Source organism: Monodelphis domestica, chromosome 2, assembly GCF_027887165.1.
Source record: "Monodelphis domestica isolate mMonDom1 chromosome 2, mMonDom1.pri, whole genome shotgun sequence".
In the NCBI taxonomy this organism is placed as follows: domain Eukaryota; kingdom Metazoa; phylum Chordata; class Mammalia; order Didelphimorphia; family Didelphidae; genus Monodelphis; species Monodelphis domestica.
Window position 1 is genome coordinate 360,095,860 of NC_077228.1, and position 23,764 is coordinate 360,119,623.

Here is a 23,764-nt window from a genome sequence, read left to right on the forward strand (position 1 = left end):
ACTGACAATTGGAAGACAAAATGGAAAAGTAATACCAACCAGCTGAATCAGACAAAAGTAGATGATACAGATAAGACTATATCCATTAAATATGCAGATATTAATAATATGTTCTAAAGAATAAAACTGAAATGGTTAAATCTTGCTGTGGGGGGGGCAGCCTCCCACAGGGGATGTTAATAAGGAAAGTCACTTGGGGGGTTTCAGTTTCAGTGGGTGTTTCCATCCTTCCTGGGGCTTGCTTTGCAGTCCCTGGTTTCCATGTGGACCCTGTCAAACAGTGTGGTCTTTGATGTGTCCCGGCATCTCCCCCTTTTTTGATTTTTAATTGGAGTGACTTCAATTCATCTTGGGCTTGATGTAGGGTAGAACCTAGTTATGGATGATGACTATTGTGCAGTGTGGACTTCTTGAGCAATGACTGCAGTGGAAGTTGATAGGGCTGTAAGCTTAAAGTGACTTAAACTATAGGAAATCAATTGTGGGGTATAAATGTCTAAATATTGTTCAACAACAAATACAGTGAGGGGATTAAAACAATTGGTTAAAATACATCCTGAACAAGAAATTCTAAGAGTCATGGGGATAACATAACGCATCTGTAGGACCACCAAGAAAATCAGAGTCAATTGAAGGCAGCAGTGCAATCAGGAGGTGAAAATTCCTGCTTGTGCTTGGACTGCAGGTGTCTTGATTTGTTCCCAAGTTGGTAGAGCATTCTGGGTTGTTGTCATAACACAGTCCCTCTGTATCTGCAGTCTCTTCATTGCTTTCCTGCTGGGGTGTATTGTGTAACTCTTTGTTGGAGTGGGAGTCATGGTGAGGACATGTCCTAAAGGTCCCAACCTTTAACTTAAAATTTTTGATTATACATCCCTAGTAAATAGCTAAATTATACTTTGACATTTAATTGTAGGCTCATCAGAATCTCAAAAATATAAGGGAAAATATCTTGTTTAGAAATATACATGCATAGACTAAGCATCAGATATCAATAAAGACAAAGTATAATATGTGTGGTTATTTACTTCTTAAAGGACAAGAATTTTCACCCATTTCCAATTTCAATCATTATCAGAATTTGAAAATAGGTAGCTTGCATGTTTATATATTTACCTCAAATAAGTGTAAGGTTCTTATTAACTTTGCTACATAAAAGCTTTATTTATGTACATGTCACTTAAAATGTGTTTAAATTTGTGATAGAATTTTTTAGTGCTCTCTAAGAATCCTTTTTATTGCAGTAGAAAAAGGGAGGGGTAACTGGTAACTTACTGTAACAGGAGAAAAGGTGTGTGTATGATGAGATAGGTTAACTCAAAAATTAAATTAAAATCTTTAATAGTAGTGTTTTGAAATCATGGGATCTTTGTTTTCAAAATTATATGTGGATTGCCATATATGTAGATGGATAATGGAGTCCCTTTTCCAGTAACCAATGAAATTATTTGTAATCAAAAAACCTGTTTCCGGTTGTCAGCCAGTACAGTTTCACTCTAGTTGAGAGGAGAAAGAAAAGAAAGGGGAGCGAGGGAATGATTTCCTCAAGTTTGTATCATAGCAACTTCAAACAATCTCCTTTGAGGGGTCAACACACTCAACTTCTCAAAATGCTGTCCCAAATCCACACCATGGACACATCATGGCCCACACAGAAGCATCCACAGGAAAAAAGACTGATATGTAGCTGTATAAATTTTCTCAAAAATTTTATCCTAGCCAATTAAGTCATGAATCTTTTAATTCTGATATATTCTCATTTGCATCTTAAACAATTGATCCAATTATTCATATATTGTATTATTAATTAGGTTTAACTAACTTTAGCATATCAATTGCTGTGATTAAGGGGGAAATCTGTTCTTTAACCTGAGCTTCTTTAGAATTCTGAATTTGTAGTTTGGACTTTGTAAATTTTATCACATAGCCAAATTGTACCATTTCAAGTAAAAGACCCTTTTTTATTGTTGTTGTTGTTGTGTTGTTTTTGTTTCTAGAAAAGCTCATATTTTTTTACTTAATAGTCATATAAAGAAATTATGGTACTTGGGCATGCTCAAATAGGCTCTTGAAATTCCTGTTAATATCTTATTGTCAGATCAAAATCTATTCTAGCTGTCAATTAATTTTTCAGGACTTTCAAATTGTATCTCTAAAATTTAGATGAGGTAACTGAGAATTTTTACCTGTTTAAGATGTTTTGCTTTATTGGTCCTTTAATATAAATGTTAGGTAATTGCAAGCACTTTGATCTCTTTCCTGTGCCTGAGAAAGGGGTTAGCTTATTTTTGGAAAAGGTCCAAGACAGTGGCTGCATGACTGCACTTGGCTATTTTCCCAGTAAAGGTACTTTGCTGAGGGATAAAACATTTTTCTTTTCTTTTCAATTTAACACTTAAGTTACATGTTTTTTAAAATCTTAATATTAATTCACTCCCAATGTATTAATTAAAACTTCACTTCCAGATTGACTTTGATTAAAGTTCCCTAACAATGTTTCCTTAAGATTCCAGTTTTCCTTTCAAACTTCTATTCCAAGCAGAATACAACCTTCATTTTCTGTCTCTATTACTCTTACTATAAATAGGGGAGAAGTGACTATCTACTTATATTTATTAGCCTAATAATGAATCTTATTTGATTTCTGGACTGGTTGAATTTCCTTTGCCAATAGCATTATACATAGTTTGCATAAAATTGAATTTTCTTCACAGCACAACTTCATACAAATTTTGCATGTATCTATTATGACATTATAACAGATTATATTTGAATAAATAAAAATTTCTCAGTACACTCAAGTACATTGATTAAGAATTCCAATTTTAGCCACACACCAAATTCTTAATACCTATGCAAATTCACATATATATATAGATTTTCAAATTAAACTTTCTAAGATCTCAGTACTAATATGTAGTACATGTAATTAAAAGACATCCCATATAAAACCCCAAATTTCAATCTTAAAAAAGATTGAAAAAAAATTCTCCACAACATACACCATAACCTTTGTCTGACTGGATTTTGCACATTAATATTAAACCATATGGTTTTTTGCCTTTGAAAAGGAAAGATTCCCTCTTGGTGTGAAGCTGGCTATTAATTATATTCAAATACTTCTGAAGTTTCTTAGTGACAATAAACAATTCTCTAGTATAGGTATTGTGCAGAATCGAATTTTGCTAACATTTTACCTTTGATTGATATACAATTATCACCATAAAATCACACTATATCATGGTACATTTTCAGACTAACTAGCAATTTTCCAAAGTTACATATATGTCTTTATTATTAAATCTTAGAGAATAGCCAATTTATGAGATAAAATTTCCCTTTGTGTGTTCCAAATCAATCCCTTTTTCTTTTCTTGGGGGGCCCTTCCCAAAAGAAGAAAAAGTAAGATTTATGGAACACTTTGTCAATTTTAAAGGTCAAAATTAATTACCTCCTTTTGGGAGGACTGATCATAAATTGTGAATGCCCAATTAGGAAGACACAGACAGGACTTATTAACATGGACACACATAGAGATGCACAAAACAGATATTAAACACAGACTAAGGGAAGCATGATTTTAAGAATTAAGGTGTTTACTCAAGATCTTGAGGAAGAAAAGGGGGAGAAGGAATGAATAATCTAACTTGCTCTTTCCAAGATACTGTCTCTTAGATGTGAGAAGAGAAGAAAAGTTTTGGCTCACAAACCTTGAGTGTAAGCATTTGAAAACTTGGGTGACAAGGAATTGAAAGAGGGGAACCTCCCTGCTAGAACCAAGGATCCCAGAGTCATGAAGGTGAAAAAGGAGGACCTCTTACCTCTGTCCATCCTCTCCTTCCTTTCCCAAGTGGAAGAAAATTCCTCAGAGAAGGTGAGTGAGGAGGAGGAGGAGCTGCTGGTGGCTTCCTAACCTGGGGATAGTTATACTTAGCTGCCTCACCTTCTAATACAGCCTGTTCTCCAGGGGGAAGTCTCTCCTTGTCAGGATCTAGGTTTGACCCTGGAGTCTTAAAGACTTCAGTCTTGAATTTCTGCCCAGATGATAGGGGTGTTTTCTCCATGGCAGACAGGTTAGAAAAGGTCTGCCCAAGATGAATAGCCTCATGGGTGGGGTCTAAAGTATCTCTGAAGAGTGACCACAAGGAAAATGTCTCAATGGGAACCTGCTCTGGTCCTTTGTTAGGTTTTTAAATAGAGTCCAATTCATTCCCAAGTTTGCAAGTCAACCCAAGTACTACAAATTTGAATGAAGTCCAAGAACTTAGCCAACTGCGGCTTATTTGCTTTTCTTACTTTTGCTCCCCTTTTCTTTCTTTTGATTCACTGTGCCCCTTTCCTTTTTAATTTCTCAAAAGTTCTGAATTAACCCACCCCTCCTTACCTGTACTCACTTACAGGGGTCTGCAATACCCTGGGTGGGATCCTAACCATCTGAAACTGGAGAGAGCCTTTTGTTCTGGGGGGCCTTTTTCTATCTGGAGGAGGGGGACGTACCTAGCCAAGAGTCCCTGGTCCCAGGCACCAGTTGCTGTGGGGTGGGTCAGCCTCCCACAGGGGATGGGGTCTTGGAGGTGGGATGGTGTTGGCGAAATGATGGATGGGACACAGCTTTTGCATTCAAACCACAGCACAGGTTTCACAGGATAAACTGCTCTGCCTTGGCTGAGGCCTGGCTTTATTTTATACCCTCATGATCACACATATACTTGGCACACAGTTTCATTCTCAGCATACATGTTTCCATGGACCCTAACAACAGACAGGAAGCCTAGGGACTTAGTCAGTGAAACATTGTTGCTAAGGGCATGATCAGTGGGTAGAATCAACATGACCCAGATATAGGTTAGGGAATTCAGAGCACAGATTTGCCAGAAGTTTTTATGCCTAGAAAAGAGGCTCCTATCTAAGTGGGCATATAAGAATCCTTAGCTTCAATTTTGTAAGTGGGCTCTCCTGGTAATATCCTAAGGGGGAGAGAGTGGAACATCTGTATTAACCCTGTAAGCATTTTGCTCACATCTATTTTTCCTGGGCCTAAGTAAGAATAATAATCATAGCAATTCCAATAATAAGGGGATGCTAATAAGGAAAATTAGGGGGGTTTCAGTGGGTGTTTCCATCCTTCCTGGGGGCTGCTTTGCAGTCCCCAGTTTCTACTTGGACTGTGTCAAACAGTGTGGTCTTTAATGGCTCCCAGCAAAATCTATTTAAAATAGGCATGCGTATGCTATCAAGATGCAGGATCTATGCTTTTACTGGATTGAGAACTCACTCCCCAGTGGAGGGAAATTCATCTATAACTTATAGTTTTAGAGAGTTTTCTGAAGTACCAAGGAGCTGTGACCAAGTCATGTTGACAAGGTTTTAGCTAGAGCTTGAATAAAGCCAGAAAATATCTACAGGTGGTAAAAACTAGGGAAACTAAGAGAGTAAACACCCAAGGCATTGAAGACAGCCAGTGAAAAAGGCAGTGAGTTGTGAGATGAAATGTCTTGTGCAAGGAACCATAAAGAAGTCAATAGATCTTAGAGGGCATAAAGTATAAGAAGAATGGAAATATCAGAAGAGGCCAAGTTATAGAATGGTATTTAAAAAGCCAGAAAGAGCATTTTGTATTTGATATTAGAAGTAATAGGGAGTCATTAGAATTTATTGAGTAGTGAGGGTAACATAGCCAGTAACAGTAAAAGGCAAGATTTGAAGTCTTCCTGATTCTAAGTCTAACATTCTATCCTTATGTCATACCATGTTTCACTTATGCCAATACTAACATAAAAATTATACTATGGAGGGTGGAACAGCTAGATGGCTCACTGGATTGAGAGCCCACCTAGAGTCAGGGGGTTCTAGGTTCAAATTTGGCCTCAGATACTTCCTAGCTGCACGACCCTGGACAAATCACTTAATCCCCATTGCCTAGCCCTTACTGCTCTTCTGCCTTAGAATCAATACATTATATCATTTCTAAGAGAGAAGGTAAGGGTTTGAAAAATCGCATCCTGCAGTGATACTTCTTTCATTGATGAGGATACTTTCAAAGGGTAGCAAGTAGACTTCATTGCCAGAAGCTTCATTAGAAGTTGAACAACAACAATGTTATCCAGGACATCAGAAAAGGGTGGAGTTTGGATATGAAAACATGATTAAATGCTGAAAAAAATATCAAATGTGCTTGAAACCAATTCCATATCAAAGAATCTTGGAGCATAGGGAAGCAATTAAAGTTGTGAAGCCTCTAGTTCACAGAGGCAAAGAAAAGATGATAGCTTCATAGATAAAGATTACTTCTGAGACCCTCTGATCCAATGCCTTCAGTTTACAGATGAGTGGACTGAGGCCAAGACAGGAGAAGTGACTCTTCCAGGAGAAATTAGTGATCCTCAAGAAAAGTTTAAGAGGCAATGTATTTTCCTATGTTTATTGTGAGACCTGGGGAAAAGAGATGAGCAGCCACAGTGAAAGTTGGGGAAATGGTAAGGAATAGAAAATAGAAAATGGAGCCTGAAGACTAAACCTGAACAGTTGTTTTTTTTTTTCAGTGACTCCATAGTTTTGCCTGGGATCAGTCCAATCTTTAGCTATGCACATTCAAATTAAAAGCCTTGCAAGAAGGCATTTTTGTCCTGTGTCGCTTTGTACATATAAGAATCAGTAGTAAATTCTAATACTGTACTGTAAAAGGTCTAAATGAGAGTTTTAAAAAGCCTTGATATTTAGTCTTACTCAATCAATAAGCATTTATTAGACACTCGGGTATAATTTTCAGTGGCAGCCAGGAGATTCAATAGATAGAGTGCAGGGCCTGGAGTCAGGAAGATCTGAGTTCAACTCTGGTTTCAGACACTTATTAGTTATATGACCATGGGCAAGTCACTTAACCCTATTTACCTCAGTTTGCTAATCTACAAAATGAGCTGGAGAAAGAAATGGCAAACCATTCTGTAATCTCTGCCAAGAAAACACCAAATGGGGTCACGAAGAGTCAGACACAACTCAACAAAACAACACTATTTTAAGCATTTGCATTCCAAAGACAAAAGTGAAATTTTCCCTCCCTCAAGAGGCTTACATTCTAATTGCAGAGACAACATTGACACACACACATATTTATATATGTATATATAAGTATTTATATAATATTTACAAATGAATACAAGGTAGTTTTGAGAGGGAAAGAACTAGAAGTTGGGAGGAATCAGGGAATACTACAGGTAGCAATTGAGTTGAGTCATTTAGGAAACCAGGGATTCTGAGACACATAGGTAAACATGAAGTAGATTCCAAGTTTGAGAAGTAGCAAGTGAAAAGGCAAAGAGAAAGAAGATGGGATGGCTAAATAGAGACAAAGCATTGGTGAATGTAAGCAGCTAGATCCCAGGGACAACTTCAGGAACAAACTAATGATGTATTTCTCAGAAGACCTGGAAGGAAATACTTTTCAGCAAGTGGAAGTTTATACAGAGCTGGACCATAAACAGAGGATTCCAGGCAAGTAAGGAACAAGGAACTTTTGGGTTGTCTTCAGCTCAGTGCTAGAGGTTTCTATCTCAAGCCACTAGGCTCTTTATTTCAGACATCAGAATCAGGAAAGACAAGTTTTAATCAGCCAGGGAAGAGTTCCAACTGCAACTTCACACAGACAGCAAGTAAATAGCAATACAAACTGCCCAGAGTCTGCTTTCCACAGTTTGGCAAGAAAATTACTATTGAGTCATATGTCCCCCGCCAACATTGCTTCACATGATTTATGATTTTTTTTTTGTTTTGTGATGTCTTTAATGTGGCTCATGTCATTATAAAGAAACTCTGTTCCTAAATGTTGTGTTAATTGAGACATCGCTCTATGGTGATATCATTAGTAATAAGTACAAACTACAATAGTAATTTTAGGGGGGGAAATCCTGCTTTAAATGATTATAGAATTAAATCTAGAAGGGACCTTCAAGGATCCCTCCTATTTTAGATGAGGAAACTAAGGTTCAAGGAAGTGAAATGACTTGTCCAGGATCACCTGTTTGGGGAAACAATAGTGCTAGACTTCAAACTCAGATCCCATAAAACCTGATTCAATTCTTTATATCAAGTACTCTAGTGCACCACAACTTTGAAAAGTGTGCAACATATTGTTAGCTCTTTGCTTCTGGACTGTACAGTAATAATTTTTTATCTTAAAGGCAGTTTTATATTTTATATGACTGTATATGAATAACCTATATCAAATTGCTTTTCTTCTTAATGAGGCAGGGAGAAGGATGGAAAGAATCTGGAACTCAAAAATTTTTTTAAACTAATGTTTTTCATGTAATTAGAAAAATAAAATATTAAATATTTCTTATTAAGGATAGTTTGGGAACTTCTTTTCACCTGCCATGATCTCCTCTCCAATACCTTCTGTTTACAAATATCAGAAAAATCTTCTTTAAATACAGCTTTCACAATGCATATTCCACCCTCTCCACCCTTCACCACTCACTCAAAAATCTTCTATAGTCATGATAGCAAATCTCAACTTCTCTTACTAGGAGTTCAAGGCTACATAATCTGGCCTCTTTCCACATTTATCGCCCCCTACCTCCCAATTAGATAACCTTCAACTACATCTTATCTGATGTGAGGATCTGTCCAGTATGCCAAGTGCTCATCTGCCTTTGTGCCTTTGCCATTTTTCTAAATGCAAACCTTCTTCTCTTTCTCTAATTGGATCCTCTTGAGACTTAAAGTCCCAATTAAAGTTCCATCCCAATTCAACAACATTTAGCAAACATTAGATTTTAAGTTCCTTGAAGGCAGAGACTATCTTTTGCCTCTTTGTTTCCCTAGTGCTTAGCACAGGATGCAGCAGGGTACATAGCGGGCCCTTTATAAATGTTTATTGATTGTTTTAAACCCTTACCTTCTGTTCTAGAATTGATATAAGTATCAATTTCAAGGAAGAAGGATCATAAGGGCTAGGCAAATGACCTGCCCAAGGCCACACAACTAGCAAGTGTCTGAGGTCAAATTTGAATCCATGGCCTCTCAACAACTACATTTATGACCAAGCAAGAGATAGGAAGCATTACAAGGTGTAAAATTAATCATTTTGATTATTTTAAATTTAAGGGGTTATAAAAACAAAACTGATTTAACCAAGATTCGAAGGGAAACAACAAATTTGGGGGAAAATATTATAACCATTTTCCCTGACAGAGGCCTTGTTTCTCAGATATATAGACCTGAATCAAATTTATAAGAAAAAAGTCATTCTCAAATTAACAAATAGTCAAGGGATGTGAATAGACAGTTTTCATATGAAAAAATTAAGGCTACATGAAAAATATATGAAAAAATGTTCTAAATCACTATTGATTAGAGAAATGAAATTAAAATAATTTTGAGATACCTCATTACACCTATCATATTGGACAATATGACAGTAAAGGAAAGGAATAAATGTTGGAGGGACAATGGCATAATTGGGATACTAATGCATTGTTGTAAACTGATTCAATCAATTTGGAACTATACTCAAAAAGCTTTAAAAGTGTGCATATCATTTGATCCAGTAATACCACTACAAGGTCTGTATCCCAAAGAGATAAAAAAAATAGGGAAAATGACCTATTTGTACATAATTATTGTAGCAGCTCTTTTTGGTGTCAAAGAAGTAGAAATTGAGGGCATATCAATCAATTAGGGAATGGTTGAACAAATTGTGGTATATGATTGTGATGGAATACTATTGCTCTATAAGAAATGATGAGCAGGATGATTTCAAGAAAAACCTGGAAAGACTTACATGTACTGATGCAGAGTGAAAGAAGCAGAACAAAGAGAACATTGTGCATAGTAATAGCAATACAAGGATCAACTATGGAAGATTTAGCTATTCTCAGTAACACAATGATCCAAGACAGTTCTGAGGGACTTGGGCAAAGAATGCAAACCACCTCCAGAGAAAGGATTGTTAGAGTATGAATGATGATCAAAATATACTATTTTTCAATTTATTTTATTTGTGTTTTCATTCTATATGCATATTCTTTCACAACAATGATCAATATAGAAATATATCATTTACATGATGTCCATGTTTAGCACAGATCAAACTTCTTATCATCTCAGTGAGAGGAGACAAAGGGAGACAATTTCAATCTTATAATTTGAGACAATGTATGTCAAAAAATTGTTATTACATTTAATTGGGAAAACAAAATATTTTTTAAAAGCAACCACTTCTATATAAAAAGCACTGTTAGGTGTTAGAGTTACAATAATCTAATTAATCAAATATTATTTGTAATGATCTTGCATTCTACTGGAAAGCAAGCACATTGTGGGGTTGGGGGTGTAGTGACTGTATCAATGAGTAAAATACAAAATAATATGAGAAAGGAGAGGAAAGGCCAGGAGGAAAGGGCTGATCAGAAAGGGATCCAAATGCAGCTTCTGAGCTGAACCTTGACAAAGGGATTGAGGTACAAAGGAACTGGGGTACAAAGGGATTGAGGCACAAAGGTACAGAAATGAGAGATGAAACACTGAGTTAAAGGAATAGGGAATAAGCTGGTCTGGCTAAAACACAGAGTGAATAAAGAGGAATAATAAAAAATAAGCCTGAAAAGATAGATGGGAGTTTAATTTTGGTGGGCTTTAAATGTGAAGCTGAGAAATTTGTTTTATATAAAAGGTACTAGGGAATCACTGAATACATTTGAACAACAAAGTGATATGGATATACCTCTTTCTTTAGGATCTGTCAGCTTTTTGGAGGATGGAGTTGAGAGAGGAGTGACTTGAAGCATGGAATCCAATTAAGAGATTATCACAAGAATCTAGGTAAGTAATGAAGGTCTAGACCTGTGTTAACAGCTGTGAGAGTGAAGAAAAGGGGATAGATAAGAGCTATTGTGGAGGTAAGACTGATAAAATGCAGTAACTAAGTACATTTGGGAGGTGAAAAAGGAAAAGTCATGGGTGACTCTGAGATTGTGAACCTGGGTGACTGAAAGGGTGAACATGTCCTAGACAAAAATAGGGAAGTTTAGAAGAGAGATGATTATAGGAGAGGGGAAAAGATAATGAATTCTATTTTGGATATTTGAGTTTGTGATGCCTATGGGATGTCTAAGAGATGTCCAACCAGGTAGTTGGTGAGAAGGTTCTCAAACTCAGGAGAATGTTGAGGATTAAAAATCATGATAGGAGAAAGTTGGAGTGTATCCTGCAGAGGGCAAAAGCTTGGTGGAAATCCTTTTGTCTATATCATAGAAGGATCCATTATTACCTAATGGCCCAGATGAATGCTGCTTGTCAACAGTAAATCTGAGTCCTCTTTATTCTTTCCCTTCATTCCATTGGCTGCTCCCTGATCACTTCCCAAAGGAGATAGGAACATCATCCTCAGAAATAAGACTGTTTTCTGTTGTATCACATTCATGCAGTAATGATTTCAAATATAGAACCTAAAAAACTACAAATTTTATAAAGATGTAAGATTTTAATTGCTCTTTCAGTCTCATTAAATATGTGTGTATGTGATTTTTTAGTCCTTCTATGTTCTCAGTACTATGGAATGCAAGGCAATACATAGGGAAAATATTGGATATTCAAGAGTACCCAAAGTTTCCAAAAAGATCTTGGTTTTAACTCTGACTCTGCCCTCTTATTACTTATATGATTTTAGTCAATTCCCTTTAACATTAAAGGGTTTTTTTTAAAAATTAAATTTTATTTCATTCTCAGGACTACTTTCTCTCCCATTCGCTACCGTCACTCCTAATGAGAAAATGAGAAAACCAAAATCTGTTACTAACATATATAGTCAAGTAAAACATATTTCCACATTGATTGTGATATTGTGATATTGATATGTGTGTGAAAGTGGATATATAATTATATATATATGTATATATATATATATATATATATATATACATATTGTAAGTCCATCACCTAGTAAGAAGTGGGTAGCATGTTTCATAATGACTCCTCTGGAATAATAATTGGTCACTGTGTTGATCAAAATTACTAAAATTTTCAAAATCATTCAAGATTCAATGTTAAATATTTACCTACCTCAATTTACTAATCTGCAAAAATGGTATTAAATTAAATGATCTCTAAAGTCCTTTTCAATTCTAAATTCCTATAAATAAAAAAGGAAAATACATATTCTCTGCTTTCAAGGCGTTTACAATCTATTTTGAGAGACAAGGCATATGCATGTGAGACAGTTAAATACAGAGCAAAAGTAAGGGCTAAAATAATAAAATAAGAACAGACAATAAGTTCCATAGGAATTCAGAGGAAAGAGAAATTAATGTGAGTTGCAGTGATAAGAGAAGACTTCATGGTAGATATGGGACCTGAGATGAGTTCTGAAAGGAAAGGATATAGATAGGTAGAAAGCATTCCAGATATTAGAACATAATGATACCAAGAATATAAGCAAAATAAGCATGGGGGTTGGGGATAGGTGGGTGGGGAGGATAAGGAAGCTGTCCTGGTTAAATTGTAAGATTTATATTGAGAAATAGTAGGAGGTAAGAATGGGCATGGCATTTGGTGAAAGATTATGGGAAACCTTGCAAAGATTTTTCCTGTAGGCAACAGAAATACATTAAGATTTTTGAACAAAGTTATGATGTGATGAATATGGTGTTTCAGGAAGATTATTTTAGAAAACAATCCTCAACAGGGATTGGAAGAGAAAAATAATAGGGTCAGGGTGACCTGGACTAGAATGTTAATAGTAAGAAAGAATAGGCATAAACAAAAGATATTTCAAAGAAGATTCAATAGGATTTGATGACACAAATGAATCAAGAAAGATACCCACATAATACCTTTTAACTTCTGGCTACACCTTCAGAAAGCCCTTCTGGCTACACCTTCAGAAAGCCATCATTTGCTGGGAAATTTTGTTGGAAACATCTAGCTTTTGCTGGAACATCAAATTTGTTTCACTAATGTGACCCTTCTAGATATATGCAGGCATAAAGAGTTTCTCTAAATATTCAAAACTAACATCACTGAATAAAGTATTGTCCATGCTTTGGCAAAGAGTAAAGGAAAGAATATTGCCTAGGAATCAGGAGACCTGGGTTTTAATTCAAGCCCTATGACTAACTAGTTGTGTGACCTTAGACAAGTCACCTCATCTTTCTGGGGCTCTTTAATAATTTGCAAACAAAGCAGTTGGACTGGATGACCTCTAAGGCTCCTGATTTACACCTTAGAATTAATTCTACGAAATAACATTTCCCATTTTAATAAGCTATTACAGTTTGAGGTCTACTTAAGTTTTATCCTGGATAAATTATACTGGTTTCTTTGTTCACTTAGCTCAAGGTTCTTACATACATATTGAGATTATGACTCAAGTGTCATTATCCTCATTGACATCTAAAATATTCTGTGGACCACAACTGATTCACAAATTAGTATTTTTTTTCCTCACAAATTAGTATTTTTACCAATGATATTTAAGCACATAGAGTTTCTCAGAAATAGCACCTGTGGCTCCTTAATGGTGAATTAGATTCATAGATTTTTGTAACTAATTTATAAATTGCTTTTTAAAAGCTTCAGTTTTAACTTCTGTTCAAAAAGTTTGTATCTTTGCCCAGATTTAAATATTTGGAAACATCTGGAAAATTTTGCTGGAACATCAAATTTATGTCACTAATGTTTTTGACCCTTCTAGACATATGCAGGCACAAAGTGCCTAAACACATTCAAACTAACATCATTGAGTAAAGTATTTACTTGTGCTTTGGCAAACATCAGCATGAATCATTGGCTCATCATCCTCCTTTTTTCTATTTCATCTTTACTATCAATAAAAATGCAAGAGATGGGAGTAATAAAGTTCCTAACAAGAATAGGACTTGGGTATGCTTGCTTATTATCAGAATGATCAGGATCTTAAACCCAGAGGCTAAAATAGTTTTAATCCTAACACTACTACATCATTGACTTCATTTGTGATTTTCAACTTTATTTTCTTCTTAATCAAGAAAACTAAGAAGATAATTCTGGTTATCATTCTGCTTTTTGAATGACATAGAGATTGCTTGTCATGAGGGTAATTATATGCACATGACCCTCCCACGTCATGGAACTCCCCCAAAAGTGGGATCAAGTTCAAATTACTCTATAGTTTTCACCCACAGAAAGCCATAGTTCATGAGCCTCCACCCATATTTTTATTTTTTTTCTAGACAGTAAGAACATATGAATTCAAATCTAAGACACTTAATTAAATCGCATAATAAGAAAAACAGAAATAGAATAATCTCCTCCTGGGACGATTGAACATGCTCAAAGAGAATGCAAAAGGAACATGTGTGATTAGCTTATCCCATAGATGCTATGTAGTCAGTGATGAATTTTGGTGTTGTCATCATAGTGCTTCCAAAGGGTCTGCCCTTCTCATATTATTTTATAGTTCTTACTGAGTGGTAGTCTGCTGGCCCTGTGGTTGTGGCTCCATTGATAACATGGTTGCTTTTACCTTTCAACTTTTGATTTCAGCTGGAGTTCTCCATTGAAGACTGCCTCTTTTTTTATATGTGAAAAAGTGGACATTGGTGTCTTGTTTGCCTGAGAGCCCAGAGGTTTAAGTTTCAGTTCATCTAGAAAAGCAAGTAATCCACTCAGCCAGTAAAGCCTCCCGGCCAGCGAGAAGCTTTATGGTAGGAAAATAGAAGAGGGATAGAAGTTTTTGAATCCCACGAAGGGCGTGAAAGAGCCAACCTTTGAGATATGAGTAATGAGTCAATAATCAATTATTATTAATATTTGGGAGCCACAGCCATGCTCCGACCACTGGACATTACTTTTAAGGCTATTCCCATCCAGTGATCCCAATTCAACACTGCAGTGGTCAGAGGATAATACTAGATCAGTAGGGAGAGAGATAACTGAAAGAGTTAGACAATGCTAGGTATTAGCATTGGAAAAGAGAGAGACAGAGAGAGAGGCAAAGAGAGAGACCTGACTGAAAGGCCAGGCCTCAGGAAAGAAAAAGAGGAAAGAGAAAGGGGAGAAGTTGGTCTGTAGGGCAAACCTGTGGATGTCCTCAAAGTGGGCGGAGCTGGCTGTGTTCCTACCTTTTATTCTCTTTGATACGCAAATGAACTCAATACATATTGATAAGTTACATGATGCCTCAATACATATAGATGAGTTACAATGTGTATTGCCATTGGATAATTGCAAATTATGACAAGGTGAAGGTGGGGTTATTATCCTCAGGTGAGTGAGACAAAGGGAAGCAAGGTTTTGCGCCCTAACTTCAGCCATGCTGGGAATAGAGTTCATTGCCATGCACAGAATGGCCATGTGCTCACTCACAATCCTTGTCTCTCCACAATACCTATGGGCTGGACTGCTACAGCCAGGATAAGACAAAGAAAAATTTTCAAATATTTTTCTTTCCATAAGGAGACGAAAATCTTTCAGTTTCCTGAGCATGGCAATTTTGGGGTTCCTTTCTTAAAAAGAGAGCCTTCACTTCCAAAAGTCAAGCCCTTTCGAAATATGCAGCAGCCAATAATGTCAGTAGTGTTTTAAGGCATTTAATCTATCTTTTCATCTTCTGTATCTGATGCTGAATAGCAAACTATTATCCTACACAAAAATACAACTTAAGGTTAGAAATTCCTTGCAACTTCCATTTAATTCCTGTAGGCAGATTCTGCACCTTCAAACTTATTTTAATGGTCTTTTCTTTATTTTTAAAAAATATATACATTAAATTTCAAACAACCCTTCCCTGATTGTTTAAGCCCCCTTTGAACTTTTTTTACTTTTCTTTACATACTTTTCAATTTTTATTTTTTTTTCAGTACCAAATTCTCTCTCTTCTCTCCCTTCTCCTACCATTTCCCTCTTCCTATTAGTTAAGGAGGTGAGAAAAATAGAACTCATTACAAATATGCATGCAGTTTCTGTATTAGCCATGTTCCCTCCCAAAATCAATAAAAAGAAAGAACTAGAAGAAACTATGCTTCCATCTTTAATCTTGAGTTTATCAGTTTTCTGTGTAGAGAAGGATAGTAAATTTCATCATGAATCCTTGGAATTATGGTTAGTCATTGTATTGATCAAAGTTACTATGACTTTCAAAGTTGATTACCTTTATATTATTGCTGTTGCAACATAAATTGTTCTAGTTCTGTGTACTTCACTCTGCATTGGTCCATACAATTCTCCCTGGGTTTTTCCTTGAACCATGAGTGGACTTTTCTTTTTCAATAAACCAGAGTGATATCTGGGTTTGAGACCTTTTGGTTTTCAAAATCACAAGACTATTTTGATCTTCTATGCAAATGAAAGGGATCAGGTAATTAAAGGAAAAAACCTTTAGATGGAGTTATGTAGAGACATTGCCTTCCACCTTTATTCTTTGTTCAAAATTCCTGCTTTTAATAAGTCTATGTGGCTAACAACAAGACTCCTAAACTTTAAGCAACTCTGCTTATATAAGGCTTTTATACACTGAATGATCTATAATTGCATCAGATTGAATACTCCATTTGACCCAGATTAAAAACTCCTAATCTCTTGTATATTGCTATGGCCAAAAGTTTCTTAAGATAATGGCAAGGGAATAAATATTTAAGTGCCTTCTATATACCACACACAGTGCTAAATGCTCGACAAATATTATTTTTATTCAATCTTCACAACAGTCCCAGAAGGTGAGTACAATGATCCCTATTTTAGAGTTAAGGAATCTGAAGCAGTCATTGATCAAATGATTTGCCCAGAGTCACATAAATGCTAAGAGTCTGAAAGTAGATTTGAACTCAGGTCTTCCTGAATCAAGACCAGTATTCTACCCATTGTGCCACCAAGCTGTCTCTAGTGAGTAGATTTTCCCAGTTAACTAGGAGTTCTCAGATGACAGATACACAATCAATACTCTGATGCATATTTGAAATCTTTCTAATTAAATAGGATCTGACAGAATGAATCGTCTACTTCACGAGATTCATGCTTACCGCCATGGTATAATAAGGCATTAGAGGTAGACAAAGGCTATAAAAGCGATCCAAAAATGTTTGTTGATTGATTCAAGTTCTTTTATAATTATATACTGCCCTGTATTGTCTTCTAGTTGCTTCATCATGTATTATCCTTGTCTGCCCAACTCTCTATGTGCCTTGAGGACAGGAACGAGGTCCTATAACTCATCATTCTCTATTGTACCTAGTGTCATGCTGAGCACATGTGAAATACTCACAAATGGTTGTTAATAGGTAAATGTTTCATGGTCCTATGCAGACCTCACTATTGTTATTATTTTCCTCACCATCCTCACAACCTTCAATGGAATCATGAATCCAATACTTTATGGCAAAGGCATCTTATGCTCTCATATGCCTCTATGTCCCACTATGTTCTCATATGTCTGAATTAGAAGAAGCTACACGGATGATTAGGTTCAGGTTTCCCCCACTGAAAGGGTATCCTCTCTATCTAGGCATAAAGTTGACTAGAGGAAAACTATCAACGGTGTTAGGTAATAAGTAGTATTAAAGGTAATAGAAACCAATGAGTTGTATTTTTCTTGTAAAAGTAAATTGACAATAAGTAAGTTACAAAAATTAAAATTAAAAAATTACTAGGTCAGAACAGTTTCCATATGAGTCATGATTATATCTCTGGCAATTGTGCTATGAGAAGTTTTGCAAAATATTGGTTTTTCTTTTATGATGACATCTAAAGGTCAGGGATAGAACCCAAGAAGAGCTCCTCTTTAGTAATCAGGTATAGCTAGGTCTCTCATAAATTTATCAAAATCCTTCTTAAGTTTATTTATATATTCTGCTTTTTCCACTTCTTTGAATTGCCAGGCTTTATACGTCTAGTACCTACAAAACAAGATAGCAATTTATCTTATTTATTCTAAAACTATATCTATTCTCCAATTTCAAAATATGTATCTTCTTTCCCTTATAATAACATTTGGTGTACAAATCTGCCTTCATGGAGCAAATCCATGATTTGTTATAGTTCAATCATATCCCCATTTAAACTTTGTTTTTCTAAGATAAGCTGGAAAACTTCCCTAATCCTTATCCTCTGGTTATGTCTTGAATACGAGCCTCATATATGTCTCCTCTGTCCCTTTCTCTCTAACATATACACACCTATTACATATGTAAATTTATATGTACATATATACACTTACATTTCCATATATGCATTATATATGTGTTGGAAAAGCTAATTGAATAGTCACTAAAAATTGGAGAGATATAAATTTAAATGATTTGATGCATGAGAGTATATAGAAAATTCTAGTCAAAACAAACTGTGTCTTTTCTTTTTTTGTCCTTTCTACCTAGAATTTCCATCCAAAACTTTGCCTTCATGATTCTCTATGGAACTGCAGCTAAACCCAGAAGTCTAGTTCTTCTTTGATCCAAATGAGAATCATCGGAGATTAGACACTCTTATATGGTGATATATGAACTTAATGAATAACTATTAATGGATTGACTGATGTAAAATGTAAGTTATGTGTGTAATATATATTATATATGTATAATTACATTAAATATAACATAGATATTGATATATGTTATGAATGTGTAATAGACATATATGTATTCACAGAGTCATCTTAACAAAGTTAAAGGTAGAGACCTTGAGCTGACTCAGAAGATGTCCTTGTGGAAGGTGTGAACACCCCAGGTGATGAATGGCTGAATCATGGCTAACAATGGAGGGAGAGTTCAGACTTCAGACATGCTCCTCCAAATTGTGGCTCTGCTCTTTGCCTTTATTTCAGCTCAAGGGCTACCTGGTGGTTCTTCCTCTTCTCTACAATGGTCTTGAGTTAGGAATTCCAGTAGAATTCCTTTTGTGTCCAGGAAGCCAAGTTCAGGAATTCTTTTGCTGCCTGATTCCTCTTTTAAGAACTCCTTCACTGGGACAGCTAGGTGGCTCAATGAATAAAAAGGCAATCTTGCAGATGGGAAATCTTGGATTCAAATTTGGCCTTAGCTATTTCCTAGCTGGTGACCCTGGGCCAGTCACTTAACCCCAATAACCTAGTCCTTACAGTTCTTCTGCCTTGGTTCCTATATATATATATTATCAGTTCTAAGATGGCATGTATGGGTTTAAATTTTTTTCTGTAAAAAGAAACCCCATTATTCAATCAAGGCTTCTCCCGCTTACTATATTGAGAGTTGTGAGGACCCACGCTCTCTCCATGTTTCCATCTCTGGATTATGAAGAAGGAAATGGAAACAGAAAAGCACAAGTCATGTTTCAGGAAGAACAAATAAACTAATCAGACTAGAGCACTGAGAATGTGTTCAAGGGATTATGGGAAGACAGGCACACTAATAAACTCTTTGAGGAGCTGTAAAACATTCTCATCATTTTAAAAAAAATTTGGTAATATAAGAGAAAAAACATTAAACTACTAATTTCTCTTTGAGTGATCCTATTACTAAACCTATAACTCTATAATGTCAAAGAAGAAAAAAACCCTATTTTAAAGTATTGATAGAATGATGGACCTGTAGTCAGAAAGACCTAAGTTTAAATCTGGTCTCAGACAGTTACTAGCTATGTGACCCTGGACAAATCATTCAACCTCTACTTGTCTTATTCCCACTGGAGAAGGAAATGGCAAACCACTCATATCTTTCCCAAGAAAATCCCATGAACAGAGTTGGCATGTTATGGCCCATGGAGTCATAAAGAGTAAGATTGAATGATGGAACTACAGAGTATGTGCTCAAAGTTCTATGTTTCATGCAAGCAATGTATCAGACAGACCAGTTTATCAAACAGCTAAACAAAAAGGAGTGACTCTGAACTAAAGCATTATACACTGTCACAAAATGATAATGAATGATGATTTCTCTAGCCATGAGCTACAGTCACAAACTGAAGGGCTTCCTACATTAGCCACTGTAGGAAGGATTGCTATTTACACACTGGTCTAGCCAAACGTGAAATATCATAGCATGATCTCCAGAAAATCTTTTATTTAATCTCAAGAAAACAGTTATGTGATCAAATATTCAAAAGCTGATGGGGGCCTTACAGTTCTACTCTAGACTTCTCATTTTTTAAAGGAGGAGACTGAGATCCAAAGAGTTAACTGACTTGTCTAAACTCCCCAAGATCATCAATGGCAGAAGTGGGATTTGAACCAGGTCCTCTGACTGCAAACCAGCCCTCTTTCCACTATTGTGAGATTTAAAATAGTGAAGCCTATAAACTGTAGTGATTAAAATAGTGGAAGATATAAATTGTGATAGATATAGGAGACGGTGAGTAAATTTGACCGCAGAAAATATGTTTCACTACAGTGTCTTGGTTTTTAAATCAAATATAAGGAGGTTGCCAGGGAAATATTCCCAATTATTCAAATACCCAAGTCAACTGGGTTTTATAGAGATTTTAATTAATACAAATGTGGAATTAAAGAAAAGAGAGAAAGAGAGAAAAAGGAAATAAGTATGAAGGGCCTTAAGCCAACATGGCCTAGACCTGAGTCTTAAGAGAGAGAGATCAGTCAGTCAGTCTTTTAACACTCACCACAAGGTCTGCCTAAGCAAGAATTCTAGTGACACCAGGCCAGCATCATCTCAGCTGCTTTCACCAGCTCCCTCCTCCATCTGAATGTTTCATAATCAGTCCTTCCTCAATCTGAATGTTTCAGAATGAGTCCTCCTCAATCTGAATGTTTCAGAATGACCCCCAGCTCTTCTCTGAGCTGTTATTTTTAAGGGAAATATCTCCTATGTCACCTCCCCTAAGTTCTTCCATCTACCAATCACTGTAGATGTTTTCCAAAAGACAGCCCATTTTGAATTCACAGCTGAGTAGATTAATCTCTTTAGTAAGTCAGAAAAAAAATGCTGCTGTGTCGACTAATTTCATTAAGAGAAAACCTCTGAGTAATTTTTCACCTTTTAGGTCTAAGTAGTTTACAAGTTGCCCCACCTTTATAGACACCTAGCATCCCATTGTATCAATTCCAAAAATAGGCATGGCTCAAAGAACTCCTTTCCTTTATAAGTATGGTTTTCAAGTACTTTCATTGTTTAGCAAGGAGTTTTCTGCCCTAAAGCATTCTTAAGTATGGGTGGAATAGAGGTCCTCCCATAGCAAGGAGTTTTCACATTCAAGTAGAATTCTCACTATCTGGTAGGGAATTATTTCAAGTAGGTAATTGGAGGATTCCTCAAATGTGAGGTAAAATTTTTAACATTCATAAGTCTGTGTAATTTTAAGGTTTACACTATCCTGTACTAAAATGAATGTCTACTTTTTTTTTACTTTTAAAGCACTAAATATGAGGTCAATTAATTGGGCATACAAATTTAAAAAAAACAGAAAGTGAAGAAATTAAAAATCGTCAGATGAAGACATTGACTGCTCATTGATAGGACTAGCTAACATAAAAAAATTACAATCCTACCCAAATTAATTTACTTATTTAGTGCCGTACCCTTTAAACTACCAAAAACTTTTTTACTGAATTAGAAAATACCATAACAAAGTTCATTTGGAAGAACAAAAGATCAAGGATATCCAGGGAAATAATGAAAAAAAATGCAAAGGAAGGAGGCCTTGCAGTCCCAGATCTCAAAATATACTATAAAGCAGTGGTCATAAAAACAATTTGGTACTGGCTTAGAGACAGAGAGGAGGGCCAGTGGGATAGACTTGGGGTAAGTGACCTCAGCAAGACAGTCTATGATAAGCCCAAAGATCCCAGCTTTGGGGACCAAAACCCACTATTTGAAAAAAAACTGCTGGGAAAATTGGAAGACAGTATGGGAGAGATTAGATTTGGATCAACATCTCACACCCTACACCAAGATAAACTCAGAATGGGTGAATGACCTGAATATAAAGAATGAAACTATAAGCAAATTAGGTGAACACAGAAGAGTATACATGTCAGATCTTTGGGAAGGGAAAGACTTTAAAACCAAGCAAGAGCTAGAAAAAAATCACAAAATGTAAAATCAATAATTTTTATTACATCAAATTAAAAAGTTCTTGTACAAACAAAACCAATGCAACCAAAATTAGAAGGGAAGCAACAAATTGGGAAACAATCTTCATAACAAAAACCTCTGACAAAGGTCTAATTACTCACATTTATAAAGAGCTAAATCAATTGTACAAAAAATCAAGCCATGTTCAGATTGATAAATGGGCAAGGGACATGAATAAGCAATTTTCAGTTAAAGAAATCAAAACTATTAATAAGCACATGGAAAAGTGTTCTAAATATCTTAAAATCAGAGAGATGCAAATCAAAACAACCCTGAGGTATCACCTCACACCTAGCAGAATGGCTAACATGACAGCAAAGGAAAGTAATGAATGCTGGAAGGGATGTGGCAAAGTAGGGACATTAATGCATTGCTGATGGAGTTGTGAATTGATCCATAATGGTTGCATTATGGAGGGCAATTTAGAACTATGCCCAAAGGGTGCTGAAAGACTGTCTCCCTTTGATCCAGCCATAGCACTGCTGGGTTTGCACCCCAAAGAGATCATAAGGAAAAAGACTTGCACAAGAATATTCATAGCTGTGCTCTTTGTGGTGACAAAAAATTGGAAAATAAATTGGGTAATGGCTGAACAAATTGTGGTATATGTTGGTGTTGGAATATTATTGTGCTCAAAGGAATAATAAAGTAGAAGAATTCCATGGAGTCTGGAACAACCTCCAGGAAGTGATGCAGAGTGAAAGGAGCAGAACCAGGAAAACATTGTACACAGAGACTGATACACTGTGGTACAATCGAATGTAATGGCTTCTCCATTAGTGGCAATGCAGTGATCCTGAACAACTCGGAGGGACCTATGAGAAAGAACACTATCCACATCCAGAGGAAAGCTGTGGGAGTAGAAACACAGAAGAAAAATAACTGCTTAAATACATGGATCAAGGGGATATGGCTGGGGATGTAGACTCTAAATGAACATCCTAATGCAAACACCAACAACATGGAAATAGGTTCTGATCAAGGTCATATGTAATACCCAGTGAAATTGCACGTTGGCTGTGGGAAGGATGGGGGGAGGGGAGGGAGGGAAATATGATTCTGGTAACCAAGGAATAATATTCTAAATTGACTAAATAAATTAATTTTTAAAAATTAAATAAAAGTACTGAATATGACTAAACCCATGGAATTTAAACTTATATCAGAATATTATAACACTCTGGGATGTCACCTAAACTAAATTAAAATGTAATTGAGAAAAATGAACAAAACAAATCCTTATATACTATTTAATGGTCCCTATTTCTATTTGAGTTTGACACCACTGATGTACTAGGCAGAGAGACAATCTCAGAATCAAGAAGATTGAGGTAAGAGGCCAAATTGTGGATCGGGTCCATAAATGTAATCCTGAGCAAGTCACTTAACTTCTCAGTGCCTCAGGCAACACTCTGAGACTGAGTTGCGGAACAATTGTCCATCTTTCTGCACTGGTGGAAGGAATTTCCTCATTGAGAGTTCTTATACCAGTGAAAGGTCAGGTCCAAAATAGTCAACAAAATACAAAGCATTGGAAGTTTATGAATTCAGCATATGTAGATAGCTGAAAGGGGCTTTAGGGATTGTGAAGATTAAAATTAATATTCAGTAATTCAAGTATTATATTTATAAAATTTATTAAAATAAAAAAACACTAAAATAAACCTGCCTAATTTGACAAGGAAGAAGAGAGAGAGCGAGGGAGGAGTCACAGCCAACTTAAATACAATCGT

General features: G+C 35.9%; 1 long non-coding RNA gene across 1 annotated transcript in view; it reads left to right on the plus strand.

Moving 5' to 3' along the window:
• Positions 1-23,049, plus strand: part of LOC103099105 (uncharacterized) — a 50,437-nt gene extending 27,388 nt beyond the window's left edge. The window contains exons 2-3 of the long non-coding RNA XR_008916626.1: positions 10,736-10,821; positions 18,345-23,049. This is a non-coding gene — a long non-coding RNA (uncharacterized LOC103099105). The remainder of the gene's footprint in view (positions 1-10,735; positions 10,822-18,344) is intronic.
• Positions 23,050-23,764: the final 715 nt, after the last annotated feature.